The 19,386-nt window shown below is 45.7% G+C and overlaps 1 protein-coding gene across 2 annotated transcripts in view; it reads right to left on the minus strand.

Moving 5' to 3' along the window:
* KCNIP1 (potassium voltage-gated channel interacting protein 1) overlaps positions 1–19,386 on the minus strand; it is a 299,615-nt gene that overhangs the window by 223,344 nt on the left and 56,885 nt on the right. Inside the window, exon 1 of one of the 2 annotated variants that reach the window (XM_090150798.1) lies at positions 17,427–17,472. The exons of the other annotated variant lie outside the window; for it this stretch is intronic. The gene's annotated coding sequence lies outside the window, so the exon portion shown is untranslated. Of the gene's footprint in view, positions 1–17,426; positions 17,473–19,386 lie in introns of those variants that run through there. 2 annotated transcript variants of the gene reach the window in all.

The raw sequence follows: 19,386 nt of genomic DNA on the forward strand, positions 1-19,386 counted from the left end.
AGCCTGATGCTTTTCCTTTCATCTTTAAGCTGAGAACATCCACTTATTTCCAGTCCTTTACCACGCAGTTATACACGCTACTTGGCTTTAGCTGGCAAAAGATCATCTTGGATTTTTTTCTTATCAGGAGCAGGGAGATAAGTACTCATTGGAGGAGTGGGGAAGGAACTTAATGCACCTCTGCACAAGATCAGAGGGACTTTGTTAAACTTAACGGAGGTTAGATGTGGTCTCACCAAACACAAGCAGAAGCCTGCCCCACTGTTTCCTAGCACCCTGAACTTTACAGTGCATTCAAACATGAACCCCACAAACCACAGCACATGGAGCATCCCCAACTCTCCGAAGAACTTCTGACTCACACAGCAATAAAAATCCAGCAGCATTACTACCAGAGTTGGCTAAATATGCACATCCTGGCTATTTTTACTGTCCCTCCTGCAAAGCACAGGGCTGGAGCCAACCCCACTGCTTGGGGCAGCGACTGAGCTTGCAGTATCAGGTTGCCTCATCACAAACCAATTTCTGGGATATTATGGATTCAAGAAGCAGGGGCCACAAAAGATGGAACATTTTAAGCTTTGCAGTTGCCAGTTTTACTTGAACTGTTTCTAGGATATAGCTCTAATTTGCAGATCAGGAAGACATCAATCACAAACACGATGTGCTCCCAGCTGGCCATGCACTGGAAAGAAGAGTGACACCTTCGCTCTTGCACGTTGCTGAAATACTCAGCAGAGGAAATGGAAAATGTCTTATCTGCGTTGTCACTGAGGGCAGAAAAAGATTGCCAGAATATTTAGCTGAGAAACACAGATTTGTACCACATCAAAAGAGATGATAGTGGCTTCTCATCTCTTCTAAAACATTTACGTCAAAACAGGGGAGAAAATAAGCAGAAGTGAACATTTTTACAAAGCCTGAGCTTTTGCTATAACATCTTTCCTGTAATAAGATGAAATCAAAACCATGTCCATTCAGAAACACTTCAGCATTATTCAAGTATATTAAAACCAAAAAGACTGGATTTTATTTCACATTAATGTGTTTCAGACTCATGGGTAAGTGCTCCAGCTTTATTCTTCAAAGTCAAAAAGGAATTTAGTGCTTCCAGCCTCCAGGAGCTCAGCAGGGCACCCAGGGGAGTGCCATCACCCCAGGGAGGTGTGAGAAGCCAGGGATGCTATCTGAGAAATAAACGATATGGGAGTAAATTGGTTTAGATCAGGGATGAGAACAGAAACCCTTATCTCCCTATTCACTCTTTCTGTCTTGACTTTGGTACGTGCAAGAGCTGCAGCAAGCCCTGTTTTCCCACTGTTCCCACTGTCTGTCAGACAGAGGCCTGGAGCAGTGCAGGCAGCCCCTGCAGCAGCCCCTCTGCTCCTGGGTCTCACCTCTCCAGCAGTGCCATGCTTGTGCAGTCCATGCTGCCTGCACCAGAAGAACACCTGTAGGGCTGCTGTGCCCACCGAATGCCTCGGAGCCTTCTCATATTGTTTCTCATGGCAACATCACAGACCACAGCCAGGTCAGGCAATGTATGAGGGGTTCCAGCGCTGATTGTGGCAGACCACCAGAACGTGACAGGCTTACAGGAATAGTGAAGGCAGCTAATGCAAGCAGTACCCAGAGAAAATAAACCAAAGTAACACCTAACTGACCTGCAGAGCTGCCTGAGACCTGTGCAGCTCTGCGAGGGTTAGCACTGATTGATTCAAGCTGCGTACAGCAGTAGCTGGGGAAGTCTTTGACTCCTCAGGTAAGATCTGCACAGCTTGTTGAGTGAAAATAAACCTCAAAGTGAGCTCTGATGTTAAAGAAATCCAAACAGCAGTAAAACAAACACCGAGAAAACAGCTCCCGCTGTGCTGCTGAAATGCTGTCGGGCCATTAAGAATGCAATTATTCCATCAGGACGGTCGGAACTGCGCTCTCCCAGGTGGGAGATGGGCAGGCTGAGAAATTGGCAGCAAGCCCTGGCAGAGCACCTGGGTGTGACAAGGACGTCCCACAGCAGCAACGCCAGCAAAGGATGGGCATCCAACATGGCACCAGGTGCTGGAGGGGCAGGGAACAGCTGTGTCCCCAGGGCTGGGGATGGTTCATCCCTCTGGAAACCACTGGTACCTCCTGAAACCAGAAGTTCCTTTTCTCCATGTATACACAGAAACACATTCGTACATAAAAAGCCAGGAAAAGCATTTTGCCCTTGCAGAAAGCAGATTTGCTTTCCTAAGGCGAATTCTAAAGTAAATAATGCTTCCCTGGCAGACAGCAAACATCCGTCAGCATTTCCAGCATTGAGGAACTGTCACCCTATCAGCCTACAGGTCTTCATCATCATTTTTAGTCTCCAGCCTTCCAGCTTCACCTGAAAAATAATTTATGAGCTCTGTGGCAGTTGAACTCCCTTCTTTTCACAGGAGTTAACACATTTCTGCTAAGGAGACAGCAGCGAAATGGGTCCTTTGGTTCGTTTACTTTTGTAGCGTTCATACACAGCTCTCTTGGCATATAAATAGCTTAATTAAGCGTGACTGAGATGCTTATGATTACCAGATCCAGTTAAAAGAATACCAGACTCAGGGAGGCCATAGGCATCACTTACTGCCCGGAACTGAGACACACTCAGAGGACGTTAAGACGAGATGAAGCCTTCAAGCAAACCTTCCACTTGGATTCAAGGCACACGCACACACGTCGCAGTCTGCTTGCAGAACAGCCAGCAGTGTTCAGGCACACAGCTGCCTGCCCGTAGCAGCTGTTAATGGAAAATGCTGGGCTTCAAACACAGCTTAACTAAACCAAAAATCAACAAAGGAGGAAGTACCTGCCATTTCTTATTTAGGATTAACCATAAAAAGTCTCAAAGCTTCCCTATGAGAACTATATGAGCATCCAAGCAGGAGTCCAGCAGTTTCCAGAACAAAAGGCACACATGAAGCAGCCAAGGCACTGCCCCACACTGATGTGACTGGGACTGGGCACTGAAGAGACTCCATCAGAAACCCCACACAGAAACAGCCACGCAATCAGCCTGAGCCATCACCAAGCAAGTGCCTGGGAGACGAGCTCAGCAGGTAAGCTTTGGCATGGCACTGCTGCACTGTGGGCAGCAAGCACGTCTCAGCTTCAGGCTTAGGGCTTAGATTAACACCTTCGTTGCTCTGGGACAAGTCATCTCTCAGAGCATGCTCTGGATGGCGTGCAAGAAAAGAAACTGTAAGACGAATAATTCAAGCTCCTAAGGAGGTGATACTCACTGCTGAACACTGAAGATGCTGAGATATTTAAGCATGGCCTTGGTAGTGCAAGGAAGGAGCTGGGCTTGAGCACAATGGAGACACATACTAAATAGTGGTCTTCTCTCTGAAACATTGCCCCTAAGCCCTGAAGATATCGATCTCCGAAATATCACTGAAGTAAATCAGGATGAGAGGGTAAGCTATTAACCTGCAGTTTGCAAGTCTGCAGAATATTGCAACCTGAAACACACCTGTGGGGAGGCACGAATACTGATGGGAAGCAGGGGGAGCCCACTGGAGCTTTTTCTGACTGCTCTGACATGAATGAGCCAAACAGAGATGGGGACTTTGGCAGCTTTTCTCACAAGGCAGCGACTGTGCTCAAAGAAGAGACTGCTGACAAATGCAGATCTATAAGAAAGGCTGTTTCTGCCTTCAGAAAAATCATTTTGTGTGAAAACGTTACAAGGAAAGCAAGGTAAAACTAGACTGGAGACTCGTGTTTAGAGAGGAAACTGAAAACAGAAGGTCGTAAGAGCAAGAATTCAGAGGACATTTCACAGATCAAAAGTGAAGAGAAACGTAAAAAGAAAACTGTGCAAAAGACTGAAAAATCACAGCCTCAAACCATCTCCAGCTTTTCAAAGCCACTGTACCAAACCTGCAGAAACGGCTATTAAGTAAAATGGAGCTCAGGAGCAACAAAAGCAAAAGAGAAAACCACACGAGGCACTGGGAGTCCTGCCATCAAGCAGGACTGCACTCACGCACCGAGGCAGAGCCTGGCTGCCATCAGCAGATGATACCTCTCCCTTTGACACCATTCTTTGAATCCCCTATTAGTGCTCATTCAACGTGAAAACGTTTTGGGAAATCTCTCAGAAAGTCACTGAGGTAAGCAGATTGCAAAAGCATGACAAAGCCAGCCCACACCACAGCCCCGAGTGCAGCCATCTGCAAGGAGGGATGCACACACAGCAGAGCTGCTGCCAGTACTGCTCCTGTGCCACTGAGCTCCTCAAAGCCAAGAGAGTTGGCTGTGGTTATTTGTCTGAAAAGGCCTCAAAAACTCTTCGTGAAGTTTTGAACACCTCAAATGATGCCCAGTGAGCCTAAATAGGTAGGTTACAAAAACAACCCTCTTCCTGCTCTGCACATCTCTCGTGGGAGCAGTATGCCAGCCCAGGGCTCTTGGTGAACAAACTCATTCTCATTTGCAATTTGAAGGCCGTGTTTATACATGGAAGGATCTGGCCAGAGATTTCCAGAACTCAGAAATGAATAGAAATCATCCTTCCCTACAATTCCTCAAATTTACAAAAGCAGGAGATGTAATGTAACCCTCACAATGTGGCCGCAGCACCACAGCAAGAAATGACATTCCTTGTAGCTGCCTTTAAGTGGCTCCAAAAGGACTTTATCACATAATTACACAAAAACAAGCTTTTAGCGATTTTAATGTCTGTTGGCTTTTACTCTGTTTTCCATCACGTGTGAATTAACCCAAAACTTAAAATAAAATTACACTGAACTAATGATTTCTGCACGACAAAAAGAAACACGCGGAGCTAACATTAAAGCCAGCAAAAGCTGTTGACAAACAAGGTAATGAGTTTCAACGAACGCAGGATTTAATGCAGATTCTGAGTTCCATCAATATAATGGGCAAACAGAACCTCAAGGAGAGCCTGGCACAAAGAAAGAAGCACCCTGGCTTTCAGTACATGAAAGACTGGAAGGGACTGTTGAAATGATGCGTACATTAGGTGCAACTGCGCCTTCTGACTGTGACATAGGGCTGCCTGCCTCCCTCACTGCCTTCGTTTCACTTCTTTCTATCTGTGAGAGGAGCACACAGGACATACAGCACTCAGCATCCCTCTCCATCACTGCAGAATTACAGAGGATGACTGCTGAAGCCATGTGGAAGAAATTATACGTTTGTGAAGTGCGAAGTGACAAATGAACTGGAAAAATAACATGTCCTGCCTGGCAGCCGAGGACCAGAACCACAGACAGGTGCAATTAGAGACTGACAAGAGTCATTCAGAGGCAGGCAGTGACATTTCTGGAGATGGTTCACAAGGAATATGCTTTCCTGGTTGGCTCAGCTTCTCCCTTGAGTTCTCTGACCACTCCTGGCAATAATTAGCAACTTGCTCAAACCTTTGAAGAAGTTTCTTATTTCTCAGTGGAACAATTCTTCTTCTGCACTATGCCCAAGCTGTGCAGAAGGGAGTAAGACATAAAACAAATGTAGAGAGTCATAAACCATCCAGGGAATGAAGCACAGGCACACACCACCAGAACTGTGGATGCAGGTGGGCACGTGGCCAGTTCCTTGTGCATGTGGGGCAAACTTCTCCCTCCTGTTCTGGCAGAAAGGAACCATGGAGATCTTCCATCAGCAGTTTTCCACAGAACTGTTGTTCAGGCAGTTTTTTACACTTTAGAAACACAGGGACTGTGGTTGCAGTAGTGCACTGGGTGCCAGCACTGCACTGCAGCCGTGATGAGGAGCTCAGTACTGGAGGGCTGTGGTTTGCACAGGGCAGGCGCAGCTGCCCCAAGGTAAACATCAGCATCACTGGGTAATATTTGCTTTAAGAAAGCAAACACTGACCTCTGAATGGCTGTATGATAGGTACAGACAGGTATTATTTGCATGTTCAGGAGCATTCCCAACTTTCAAATACTCTTCAGGAACAAATAAAAGAAATACCAGCAAATCAGGCCATAAATATTGCTGTTAATTAACTACGTCTTTTTATGGTGCTTGCCAATGAAACAGATAAATAACCAATGAAGTTAAAAAAAAATTGAGAACTCTCACCCAAGGCTCAATGTGGGAGCATTTACAATGAACGGGACCCAAATGGCTCCAGCACTCCCAGCTGCCTGCATGCTGCTTTACATGTGAATGTGTTGTGGCTTTCTTTTTGCCAGCAGATGAGGTGACAGCTTATTTACACACCTCATATCAAGTGGCCTTCTAAGGGAACACCAGGCTCTTCGTGTAAGCCTCAAAGAAACCAGCAGTTTCAAGACAGGAACCTCTCTGCACCACCAGCAGTGTGCCTGGCACACCTTTTGTGCAGGAAAAAAAAAATCATTTTGTATTTTTGGGGAAAACAACTCTAAGGTATAAATGCTGCAGGCTGTGTTTCTTGCTAAGAATGATTTCCTTTTTTCCCTCTGATGATGCATTTTCATACAGAAAACACTGATCTTTGCTTACATACGATGAGACACACACATTTGTTTTTAACACACTGGGCCATTACGTGCTAACTGACTGGTCTACATTACTAATGTACCTCATATTTGCTGTGGCCTTTATCCTTTTCCACACCGCTGTCTCTGCTCAAGAGTTCAACACAGCATCCATTTTCAGTACTATAATTCATTTGTCACATCAAACCTCAGAGTATTAATCTGGCAAAAACAATTAAATGCAAAATCTTTCTCACCCACTCTAATTCATTTACAACTTTTTTTTTTTTTTTTTTTTGCTAATGATTTCAAAGCAGAATATTTTTGGAAAGGATGTTTTTCTCAATGCTCAACTCCTTATTAAAAACAGATGCTCTGACTCTTAGGCCCACATACACAAGCTCTGATTTTAATATTCACTTTACCTCCATATTTCTGAGTACAGACAGACACATGTACACAGAAGTTGAGCAAAAGATAACAAGACAGTACATACCAATGGCACCACGAACCTAAAAGCAATGTGCTGCTCAGGGCATCAGGGCCCTTTTGGGGAAGGAACACAATCAGGCCTCCTCCATTCTCTGTTCAGCACTAAGCATTCCCTCTGCTGGGATTCACAACCAGGCTGTTTTTATGTGGAAAACAATACATTTTTGCCTTTTTTTGTTGTGTTTTGTTGCGTTCCTTCATCCCCTGGGAAATGAACAGCTGTTGAAAGATGCTCAATGGTTTAGCATGACTGTTAGGATGGATTGTAGGACAACAGCAGGAAAGAACTGGTAGCAGAAATGGGAATTGTATTTTAGCATGAAGGCATCATTAAGGCCACATGGAAATAGGACAGCAGAGCCCAGCAGAGGCACACAGCTGCTCACCAGGACGTGGTCACTGTGTGACCCCACGTATGAGATCTCAACCACCCCAGCAGGAACCTCAGCACGGTGTGGGGAGCTGATCTGTCACACTGCACACAGACCAAGCATCGCTCCACTGAAGTAGAAATGTCTTCAACAGAGTTTACAAATCCATCTGCATCAGGGGGTTTTATTTCTTCTCTTTAGCACTTTATCTTCCTCTTTAAACAGGGCATTGCTTAAAATTCTGTTTTTATACATGTGTAAATGTCAAGAAAGGCTCAGCTACATCATTACAGTTGGCAGACTGTATTTTAAGAAAATGCTAAGAACTCTATGCTAACTATCAGAAAGACAAGTGGAAGAAAGAATTTCCTTTGACATCCCTTCAATTTTTCTTATTTCCTATTTGCCAGTTCATGCTCAGCCTCTGAGGCCATTGCAGCACACAGTGCCCTGGGCATGCAACACGCGTGGCTGCTGGAGGCCAGCTGGGAGGAACTGCTGCACCTCCACAGGGCAGCAACCAGCCCAGGCTGCTCTGCCAGCTGCAACACCACTGCTGCTGCCACATGGCACTGCGCTGGCACAGCTGGCATTGGGGGCTGCGGGATGGGGCTGCTGCTCTCAGCTCCGAGCCAGGACTGAGATCCCAGATGCACCCATCAGTAGTGAGAACTAACAGGGAAGGTAATTATGTGGGTGTTGTTAATTGGGCTTTGCTGCACGGAGCTCATATAGCTGATCTCCTGCATCTGCGAGGCAGCATCCTGATGCGTTTCTGCAAAAGGTGTGACAGCTGTACCGAGAATAAAGACAAAACCCTCCCTGGTAAGAGGAAGCTATTACGGGTGACACGAGAAAGCTGTCAGGAAATCAGCAGCCTGCTAAGCTCTGCAGGCTAAATATTTGCACTGTGGTATAGAGAGCTAACAGCTTAGATTTGCTACTCGGAAAAAACAACACTTGCACTGAAGTGGGAAAGATGCATACATACGCCTGCTATAAATATTTACAGATCCGCAGCAGTCGGAAAAGCGAAGCCTGGGTGCAGCCATCCTTCAATCCGGCCGCGGGCTGCAGCGCTCCGGGCGCAGCCAACAGCGCCCTCTGCTGCACGAAAGCACGAAGCGCGGCACCGCGGCCAGCAGCGGCACTTTGCATGGGGACGGAGTGCTTTTACAGCGTGCAGGCAGCAGAGGGCGCTGTTATCTACTTCATAAAGCCGAGCCGGAGGGATTCCCTGCTGCCAGGATGCCGCGAGCTGAGAGCCGGGACAGCCCGGGAGAATTTAGCAAAAAGAGCCAGAAGCACCAGATTTATGGAAGGAGGAGCGGTGCTTTCGGTTTTACACGCTTCAGGAGGTGTCACTGAGACAGAAGGCGTGGGTCAGCAACCCCAACAGCGCTGCATCAGTGGCAGGGGAAGAACTCAAGCTTGAGAAAACTAACATACACGTGGTTCAAATTGCATCAATACCAACTTCAGCTCCTCTTTTGCAGAGATTAGACAGAGCAGTAAGAACTCGATCCATTCAACACATGGCGGACGCAGGGATTTCCGTGAAAACCCTGAACTGAGGACACAGCTCCAAGCTGCAGCTGCTGGAGCCACACCTGCAGGGAGCTCAGCACATCCAATGGCAGCCAGCATTCACCAGTGGGGGACGATAGTGGGGGACGATAGTGGGGGACGATAGTGGGGGACGATAGTGGGGGACGATAGTGGGGGACGATAGTGGGGAACAGGAGAGCTCTTGCTTGCACAGATTTGCATGTCAACTCTGGAGCAGAAGCTGAGAAAGCTGAGGTAGCAGAATGGTGCCTTGAGTTGCACGTACGACACAGATGTGTTATTTCATAGTCTGTTTCTCCAGCAGCTCCTGCACCGCAAACATCTGAGACCTCACATCTGCCAAAGCAGACTGCATCACATCTTTTTGAGGGTGGTGGACAGATTCAGCCTAGAAATCATTTCCCCTTGTCACACACAGACTCCATTCTCAAACTACTGCCAAAAGCCTGCGTGGCTGTTGCCTTAAATCCATGTCAACCCCAAGGCTCTCAAACGAGCACTCAGCAGCACATCCCTTCTGCAACCCAGAGCCCAGCTCTGAGCCTGCCCTGCTCGGGAAAGATGAGCAAACCTCAGTCTACAAATGTCACCCAGAGTAATACTGGCAGCTATGGAGGCAACAAATGAAGCTGCTGAGACTGGAGGCCAAGCACAGGGAGGGTACTTCACTGGGTGGTACACAGCTAAGCTGGGAGAACTTTCCTACACCTGTTACATTTGTATTCCTTCAAAAAGTAATTGAAAAACTATAATCACCGCCATCAACAAACATCCATGAAGTCTCATGAAATTCAAACCCGTAGAGCTCAGTAAGCTCCTGGACTGCTGATCTCTGGAGCCTGGGAGTTAATTTAGGGAAGCACCAGCTGTGCCACTCCTTGGCACCTGGCACCCACACCGCCTAGAGATGAGATACCAAGCTTAGTCAAAGCCAGCATGGCATCGCTGTAGCCAGGAAAACATGTGAGGAACCACGTACTTGAAAGGAAGTGAAGAAAATGTAGCTGTGATAACTCTGTGAAAACAGGCAAGAATTTTTGTAAGTTGCAGCCTCAGGTCTTATCTACACAGCAACAGTCAGGAAATGACAACTGAATTGCTTTCACAAGTGGCTTTTTCATTTAAATCATGCATTACACACCCAGTTGTTGGTAATGCTGACCATCCTTAGCCGAAATTCAAGCACCCTTCCTTGGATTCAGTTATTTTACTTCAAGAGTGAAGTAAACACTCTGCTGCAGCTTTTTGCTTATAAGGCATAAAGTAATAACACCCCCAAATGAGTGCTGTATCTGACTAGGAGAGTGCTTTTAAATTCTATTATTTTTCATTCAAGTTTGATTATTGTAGGAAGAGGAGGAAGAAAATTAATGTGAGGAGATAATAAACAAAACCCATGCAGATAAATCACCACCTGTGCTCACTTGATGCATTGCTACAGGCTGATGAGAAGCAAGGCCTGCTGAGTTTTGTGAGCAATGCGTTCTACAGCAAAGATCAAAATATAAAAAAAACAAACCTGGCATTTATTGAAACAATGACTGCAATCAGTGACACTCACTGCCATGAACACATCAAGGTGCTGCCCTGCTGCCCACTCACAACAACCACCCACCACAAAAACCAGTCAAACCTATTTACATAGGGGCAGGGTACTGTGAGAATGGGAAATGATCAAATTTAACATTGCAAAGATATTCCTGCCAAATCCCAAGCTTTCTTTTCCTTCTCTACTCCTCCCCCACTGTTATCTTTTACCAGCAGCTTTACATAAGCACTTGCAAAAACATACAGAGGGCTGCGGATTATTTGAAGTTGTGGGTGAAGGCAGAGCGCTGTGAGGACAGCCTGGCTGCTGCCAGGACTTTGGCACACTGCACATCAAATTCACAGCATTTGCCAACAACCTCTGTGTTTCTTGCAGTGCAACAAGGGAGGTGGATCTGCGGAGTTAAAGAAGAGCAGTGGGCGACAAGGCACAAGTGCTGTTTTTTGGAAGTGCCTCTTGCAGGAGTTCTTCCCCTACTGCTCCACCATGGAGCGAGAAAAGCAGTTTCCCAAAGGTTCCAGCTCCAAAAGTCTCAGATAAACCTGCACCCACAATGCTCCCAACAGCTTTGTGCTACAAACCCTTCTCTGGAGCAGGAGTTGTTCCTGTGCCTTGCTGTCCAAGGAAGGGGCACGGTTGATGCCTGTCCCTTGCACAGCTCGGCACCTGTGGCAGGAGGGAGATGGAAAGAGATTTATTTCTCTTGTAACCCTCTGCATCAGGCTTCACTGGAACCACACACGGTTGCTCTTTTCCCTCATTTTCTTGGCACCTTCTCACCATTGGCAATGAACTGTTTGCACCTGCTGGGTCTAAGTGCTGAACTGCTCCTCTCCTCGTGCTGGGCAGAAGCAGGGCGCCTAGCACCAGGATTCCTTTTTCCCATCTGGAATGGAGAAGAGGGGAAGAAAGCAAGCATGATGGTCCATTCACAGAGCCAGATGGCCCAAGTGAGAAAGTCATCCAGGGACTCAGCCTGGCATTCACATGGGGCATCCATGAGAACTCACAGTTATTCTGTAAGTACTTGCAAGCACCCAGACCATTCTGGGAAGGAACTTGACACCAATTCTTGATGCTGTAGGACTCCTCACTCTACATGCTTAGAACCCTTGGAAAATAAAGTATTTTTATGAAATGCTCCATCACGAAAATGCAAGCACAAATTACAGTTTGATTGCTATAAATGCCATCAATTATTTATTTCCCATGCAGTGGTTACAGACACAACTGTTATGTTTTAAAAGCATCACAAAGACAAGATGAAACATTTAAGCAGCTGCACATGAAGGAGAGGTTGTTTAACCAGACTTTACTGTGTTCCTCACATGAATTAAGTTTGGTACTCAGCACTTCTCACAGAAGCCTGAGCTCATTCAGAGTCACTGGAAGCAAAGTGTCATCCCAGCAATTAAACATGCACACAGAGTGGCACAGCACAACACGGCCAACTGTGTGCAAGTCTTAGAAAAAGACCATTTATGAGTAATGCTGTGCCCAGAGGCAACATGGAACTTCCAAAAACCAGGCTACAGATGGAGAGAAAACGGCAGAAGCGCCATCTCACAACATGTTCATGTCCCAGTTTCCTTGGTCAGAAAAATCTCTCTTACTCTTTCCTGCTCATATTTGATTATTAGGTGTGCTCTGTTGCCAACCTGTTGTAATTATATAGATTACTTGGAAACAACATAGTCCAGTTAATTTAGTTCCAAGGCTGCAAATCTGTATTTTGTGCCGATTTTCTTGCATCACTGGTGCACCCTATTGGCAGGCCTCTACACAGACGGCAGGCAAGCATTCTTCCCTCAGATTTTCATACACCAGGAGAAGTACAGCCTTGCTCCACTGGAGTGTGCTATTTGTTTGCAATATGAATATCAGCTCGTGGTACCCTGAGGCTGCAAGCAGTGCTGCTGTCTGCACCCACTTGCACACTGCTGCGTGGATCTGTGGCAGCTCCTGCCCTAGTACAACTCTCTGGGTGTTGCAGACAGTGTCAGGACTCCATCAGCTGCCCTTTGTCAGCAGCTCCCCCAAGTGCTGCTCCTCTCATAGCAAAGTTGACACGGGGCCCATCCCACACAGACCCTCACTCCAACCTCAGCCAGCCCTATGGCTAACAGGGCTGGTAAGTGCCTTGACACTGCTACAGTTGCACGCCTTTCCTTTGGCTTGCTTGTTCTGCAGTTACACTCATTAGCCATCACATCAGTTAATTATAATAGAGAGCAAAAAAGGGCAACAGCAGTCTCTCTAGTTTGACTGAGGACTGCAGAAGGTCTCAAATTTGCTTTATTTCAAAGGGGAAGGGGGGGGGGAAGGAAGAAAGAGCAATGCTGTTGTGTAAATATTCCATGCTTGGGTAACTTTGCCTTCCACAGCAAATACTGAGCCAAGCATCCAACAATGTAAGCTCGTCCTGATGCAATGAAGCCAGTGCTGGGCTTAACCATTTGGGAATGTGATCCTGAGGACCTGCAGTTACAGTGCCTGCTCATGCAGAACAGAGTCAATGCAGGGAAACAGAGCCAATGCAGTAAACTCTTAAACTGAACCTGAATCTTTTATTCTCTCTTCACTGCATTCATTAATGGGAACTACTCTATACGGCTGCAAAGGACTTAAGGAAGCACTCACTTCTAAGCTAATAAAAAATCCTAATGCTCACCATCCTTGTTCTTTCACTCATTGCTGTGTTAAATCACCATGCTCTTGGCAGGCGTTGGAAAGAAAAGGGACCACGGTCACTAACTTGCAAACCTTTGCTCCTGTGACTTGAAAACATCTCCTTAAGGAACTTGCAAAGAAAAGGCATTTGGGTTCAGCAGGAGGACTCCTGCTGGGATGCTAAAGTAAAGCCAGAAGAGTCTCAGTGAAGTTTCAGAAGATTTTCAGATGAAATTACAACATAAAATAGAGAACCCAAAAGACCTTGCATAGTAGGACAGAAACACAATTTGCTAGTTCTCATTTCTCATTTTAAATAAGTGAAGAGAAGAAAAGTAGTCAAGGAAGCCTGAAGCTAAGAAAAACAAGTTATGAAAGATAAATTACAAAGTGGAGCAGCAATCACGTGAAGATGAAGGCATGGATTTATCCAAACCTTACAACAATATTCTATGTCTACTCATCTTCTACCCATCGCTCATCCCTCACTTAAAATCACTTACCATCCAGCCTCAAACTGGTCAATAACTGGGGCTCCGACAGCCAAACTGTCGCATCCAAGAATCCCAACCTCCTCTTCAGGACAGCAGCAGCTGTGCTGCTCTTCACAGTGAGGGGAAAGGCACAGCATGCCACATAGTGCCCAGCTCTGAAGAAATGCAAACAGCTGCCGTGCCCAGCAGTGCCTCAGGGACTGGTGCTCTGCCTGGGACCACAGGCCCATCAGGGCGAGGTGCTGGCAGGCAGCACAACTCCCCTGTCCAGGGGCTGCTGGGCAACAGGGGAGCCCGAATGCATCTCCGTGGGGCACTGCTGCTGTCAGGCAGGGCAGCACAAGGAGAGAGCTGCAGCCCCTTCAGCAGATGGCAGCCACTGCTCTACTCCAAGCAGGCAGTGACAGGGGTCACAGCCACAGCAAGGAAAAACAGCTTTACACTACCAGGTTCAAAGGTTATGATCAGACTGCCTTCTTCCTTAACATTACCCACTCACATGTTGTGTAGCTGTAAAACAAACAGACTGCCAGCAGTTTTTACTATGCTCTGTATAGCGCATACATAATGAAAACACAATCTACTGCCCTAGCCCACAAGAGGGTACAATTTGTTTCTGAGATGAAGTTAGCTTGCTAATAGTGGCTGGCAGCAACTGCTGTTGCTGTCATAATGATAGTGCTTTCTTATTTTATGTCTCTATTCTCTACAAGAATCGAGGTGCCTCATCATGAGCTAATGCTGCCATCCAATAAAACATTAAAAGAGGCATTAAGTACAGCGCCTTGCCAAAAGCTATTGCAACTACAAACACAAGTGTCTAAATGACCCTGCTTAAGAGTCCGGAGCATACTAAAGAAAATGTTCTTGCTTAGGATGCCCACCACCTTACTGAACACTGGGGTCAATGGGATCAGGGACAAGTTCTTATCATGCAGAGACTAAGACTGAATTTCCATTTTCCTGCCAGTCTAAATGGCTAGGGGCTGCTTTAGTCCTAAGCACTGCTATAGATCATGGATGCCTCCCTATGGTCCCTGTAAGCTCTGAAGAAACAGGTGGAGCAGCAGCTTTCCTATCGCTGTGCTGCACATCCAGCACAGATGAAGAAGCTCTTTAATATTGCTGCTGTGAACCATCATTAGGATCTGTGTGCTCTTAAAATGCACAACTGAAAGAACAGAAATAGGGGGATAACAATTTATCCTCTGTAACCCTCAGGGACATAAATATCCATCACAAAAGCAACTCTAGCTGAAGACACAGGAGAGAGAAAAAAAGGGATCCATTGGCAAGGCTGAGATGAACGTGCACTGTTGAATGCACACTGCTCACTATAGAATGAGCTTGTGCATCCCACAGGATGTTAAAGCTTCTGAAGAGAGCTAGTAATGCCCAGATCACAAGAGGCAGCTGTTGCAAGTGGGCAGCTTGTTGCACAAGGACATCCCAAGGCAGCCGTGATGCCTGTGTGACAGCATACAGAGCCATCTGCCCACCTGCCCGATGTGGCTGGAGCAGCCCAGCAGTCAGGAGGTGCTCACCTGCAGTTCTCAAGTTGCTCTGAGTCATGAAAGGCAGGGCCTGCGTCACACAGTTAATGGCATGGCTGCGCAGGATAATCCCAGCTGCCATCTATCAAATGGCCAGGGCCAGCAAAGTTCACTGGATGCTTCAGCACCATCATCCTAAAATGGAGCAGTGGCTGCACTACAGTCATTTGCCAAGGCCCTTTTGGCAAAAAGGAATTATGCTGTTCACCACATGAAGAGGTTCTGGTGTGGTGATCACAGTCTATGACTTACTGACCAAGAACTTCACCACCTGTTTGCTGACTTTAGTGTGTGCACAAAACCAAGCAGCGAAAAGCAGGGATAGAAGATGCATTTCTCACCCCACAATTTCCAGCCACTGCAGTTCTGAACAACTCTAAGCTAGAGCAGCTACATGGACATCAAATACAAGTAACAGTTCAGGCAAGCAGGACAGTAAGCAGAAAGAGGGAAAAGTGTGTTTTCTTTATTCACTGTAGCCCTCTCTATTGGTAAGTTACCTTGTAAATTAAATGACTAGTAGGAATGCAGCAGATAATTGCTCCAACAGCCCGATCAGAACCTCAGCTGTCCCACAGAGATCTGCAGCCAGCACCAAATGCTGCAGCCTCAGCACTTTGCTTTTCCCAAAACAAATATTGAAACTTAATACTCAAACTCCCCAGCGTGCACGAAGGAACACATTATTTTCACAGATTAATAATTACCATTTTCTTTCTGCACTGATACATTATTATAAGCTTCAGAAATACTCTAAAGGGGGAGAATTTCCCCAAAGCTGTATTAAATATAAAATTCATTAATTGTAGCAGAACACCCTTTGTATTACAGACTGCAGTTGACTACAGCTTGCTAATGGGTTGACATTAAGATGCTTTCTTTCCTGAGAAGAGTTTCTTTAGGGGATGCGTTAAAAGAAATCACTCCAAAATGAACCATTTAAGGGGTGGGGGTAAATAAAAGTAACCACTACATGCTTAGAGATATCTATTGAAAGGCGTAGTTATTTTACAAACATGAAAATTGTTTCCACAAGATTGCTAATAATGCCCTGACTCTTCCATGTCCCTGTCCCCAGAGCTGCATCCCTCTCCAGAGGGGTTATCAGGAAAGCAATTGCAGGAGGTAAAAAACTGTGAGCTCCTGCACTGCATGAGTGCTAGGAGGATACCAACCACATGGTACCTTGCCAATATTTTCCATAAGAAAGAGAGTGAATATTTTTCATTAGCTCAAAATGTGTTTATCTCAAAGTGATACAACAGATACTGATGACATTCTAAGAGAATACGCCACTCAGCTGTCTGTATTTCTTCATTGTCATTTATAATTAAGAGTATAAACGTCATGCTTTTTCTGTGTTTGACTACAGAGGCCGTGTTGGCTTAAATGATAAGGCTGCTGATTTAGGAGCTGTCTTTATCCCAAGCAAAAAGAGGAAACGTCCCAGGTAAACTTGTTATAATAAGGTACAATTCCTGAGAAAGAGTCAGTGAAGTTTGAAAAAATCCCTATAGAACAGACCCCACTGATCTGATCTCTACTACAGCCTATAGATTGCTATTAAAGAATCCCCTCTCTGGAGGGTGGGATGAGCTGGCTAAAAATACAGACTGTCAGCAGAAATCAAGGTCGGTGCTGAGGGAGATCTCACCCAGCCAAACTGACAGTAAGAAGCACTGCTGCCAGTCTCCAAAGCAGACTCAGTACCTGGGAGTTGAGGCTGTGCTGCTGCAGGAAATACACGACCTTCCTTAAGTTCTGTGCAGGACCTTCCTCCTTTTGGCACTGGGCAGGTAAGGCACACAGCAAACAGTGCTGCACGAGGCGGAGCACAACGAGCTCCTGCTGTGGCTTCACTGCTCCATCAGCAGTGAAGGTGAAGAACTGAACATTGAGCAGCAGCTCTTGCACAGCTGTCCTGCTTTACTTACGTTTTACAGCATTCCCTGTGAAAATGAGGGAAAGCCAGCAGTAACGTGGCTGTTAAGCGTTTAAAAGTGATCGTTTAACTTAAATTTGCTGTAAACAATACTTACAGTTGCTTGGAAAGCAAAGCAAGCCTTTACTGCCTTCCTGGACCAAGTTTCTAAGTGCAATAGCATAAGGCTCAAACACTCACCTCATCCCACTGCTGGCAAGTTTCAATTGAATTTGATAGAGAAGCAATCCCCAAGTGCATGGGAAATGCTCCTTCGGGAGAACTATGGATAATGGCACCTAGGAGTTAAACACTGTACTAAATCGAAGCAAAACATCTGCCTTACCTGCCCTGCAGGCTGGGGCACCCTCACACAGCTCACTTGCACCAGCGTGCCACTTCTCTGCCAGTTTGCTGCTCTCCTCAAGGCTGGCAACATTTAAATACTGTGCTAGAAGAGCAGCCACAATCCAGACACCAGCTGGTATGGTTTTTTTTTTTTTCCTGTTAACAACATTGTTTTTCATGTTCTCCTGACATAGTATTTAAAACAAGGCAAAAAAAGACTAAATCCAAGCGAAATTCTACACAGTGCACAACGATAGCACAGAGCAGGGTGGCTGATTGCTGTGCCTGGTTTCTGGCTGCTGTGGGAAGCAGCCTGCAGACAGAATATGCTAACAGGGACACACTTGGTAGTTTTGCTCACCGTCTTAAAAATAACTGCTTATTTTTCCATATTATAATGTTGTAACTTCTTTTTGAGTACAGGTTCCAAATGTACTGGTTTGCTGACCCTTTCTTTTTTCTTACCAGTACAGATAACAAGAAATTTGTTTCTCAGAAAAGAAACTATAGTTGAAATGACACTTCTCATGTTTCTATAGCAAGAATCACTTGGTCACCTAAGTCACATCTAAGAAACTTTTTCCTGTAACCATTAGCTTCACCACAGGAACATAACTTCACCAAAGCCAATCACAAATTTAGCTTAAATTCAATATAAAATTTTAGCTGGAACAGCCCCACTGTCCATCAGGAGCAGCTTAGAGATGTGGTCAAGCAGCTGGCAGAGCTTTGCTCCTTAGTCTGCTCCATTTTATCTAAGTAAAGGCATTCATGGCACCAACCCAGGATCCCAGTCTGCCCCAACACAAGCTTAGTTTTCACATAAAAGCATGTTTAGTGAGTAAGGATGCACAAAGAAAGCAGCCTACCAACTCTGTGTCTGAAAAACTTTGACTTCTGGCTCTTCTAGGAAGCAGGAGAGTTTGGAATACCCAGCAGTATATCCCCCTGCACATGGATCTCTTCACCCTAAATAGATGTTGTTAAATTCCTGCAATATTGAGTATCAAGCCTTTCCAAATGCTTCCTATTATTTCTGTCATTTATTCTATGCGTGTCCACAGTAAAACTCTTTGTTCAGAAACAAAGGGAGATTTCTTCATTTAAAAGGAACATTTTCCAGCATTATCTTTGGCAAGCAAAATACAAAAAAAAATTATATGTTTATTTCAGCCTAAAATGATTCCTCATTTGCCAACACTGGTACACAGCTGCAGAACCCAAAAGCCCTTCACAGCCCTGCTTGTGACATCTCCAAAATCATCGCAGAGTTGGGACCCAAACCAGAAACACATCCCCAAATCATCCCAGTGAGCAACAATGGCAGTAATTACTGTGTTTACTTAAGCACTGTTCCTGCAGGACAACTCAGAAATTTGGGTAACCTTCAAGCTTAGGTGCAGTATCCTCTTCTGTCACTCAGTATCATACATTCATCAGAAATAGATAACGGGACACAAGGAGGATGGAAATTGCACCTAAGTTCACTTCAGCAATGCTCAGAAGAGACTCTCCAGTTGGAGAAAATCCCTGATTGAGAAGAAAAACCTTGACTTGCCTCCCCCTCTTCAACTGCCATTTTCCCTGTAGTTTTCTTGCGAGCCATTCATCTTACAAACTGCTTTCTCTTGAGCTTAAATATCAACTATTCTGTCAGGAATTCAATAAAGCCCCGGGAACCAGGACCTACTTCTAGTTGCTCATGGCAGAGGTGCAGAATATAACTGAGATGTGAGCAGGGTGAAAGCTGCCCAGGCCTGTAGAGCTGCAGCCACCACAGAGCCATGAGCCCAGGCTCACTCCTGCATCCTTGCAGCTTTCCAAGGACCAGATGAGGTAAGACAGAGGAAGAGGGAGCACCTCAGCATCAGCTCTGACAGGCAGAAAGGACACAGGAAGACGAGTTTCTCATTGCTGTGATTTCTCTTATTCAGACATGATTTGTGAGTTTGACAATG

This window comes from Phasianus colchicus, chromosome 15 (assembly GCF_987193195.1).
Source record: "Phasianus colchicus chromosome 15, bPhaCol1.hap1.1, whole genome shotgun sequence".
Taxonomy (NCBI): Eukaryota; Metazoa; Chordata; class Aves; order Galliformes; family Phasianidae; genus Phasianus; species Phasianus colchicus.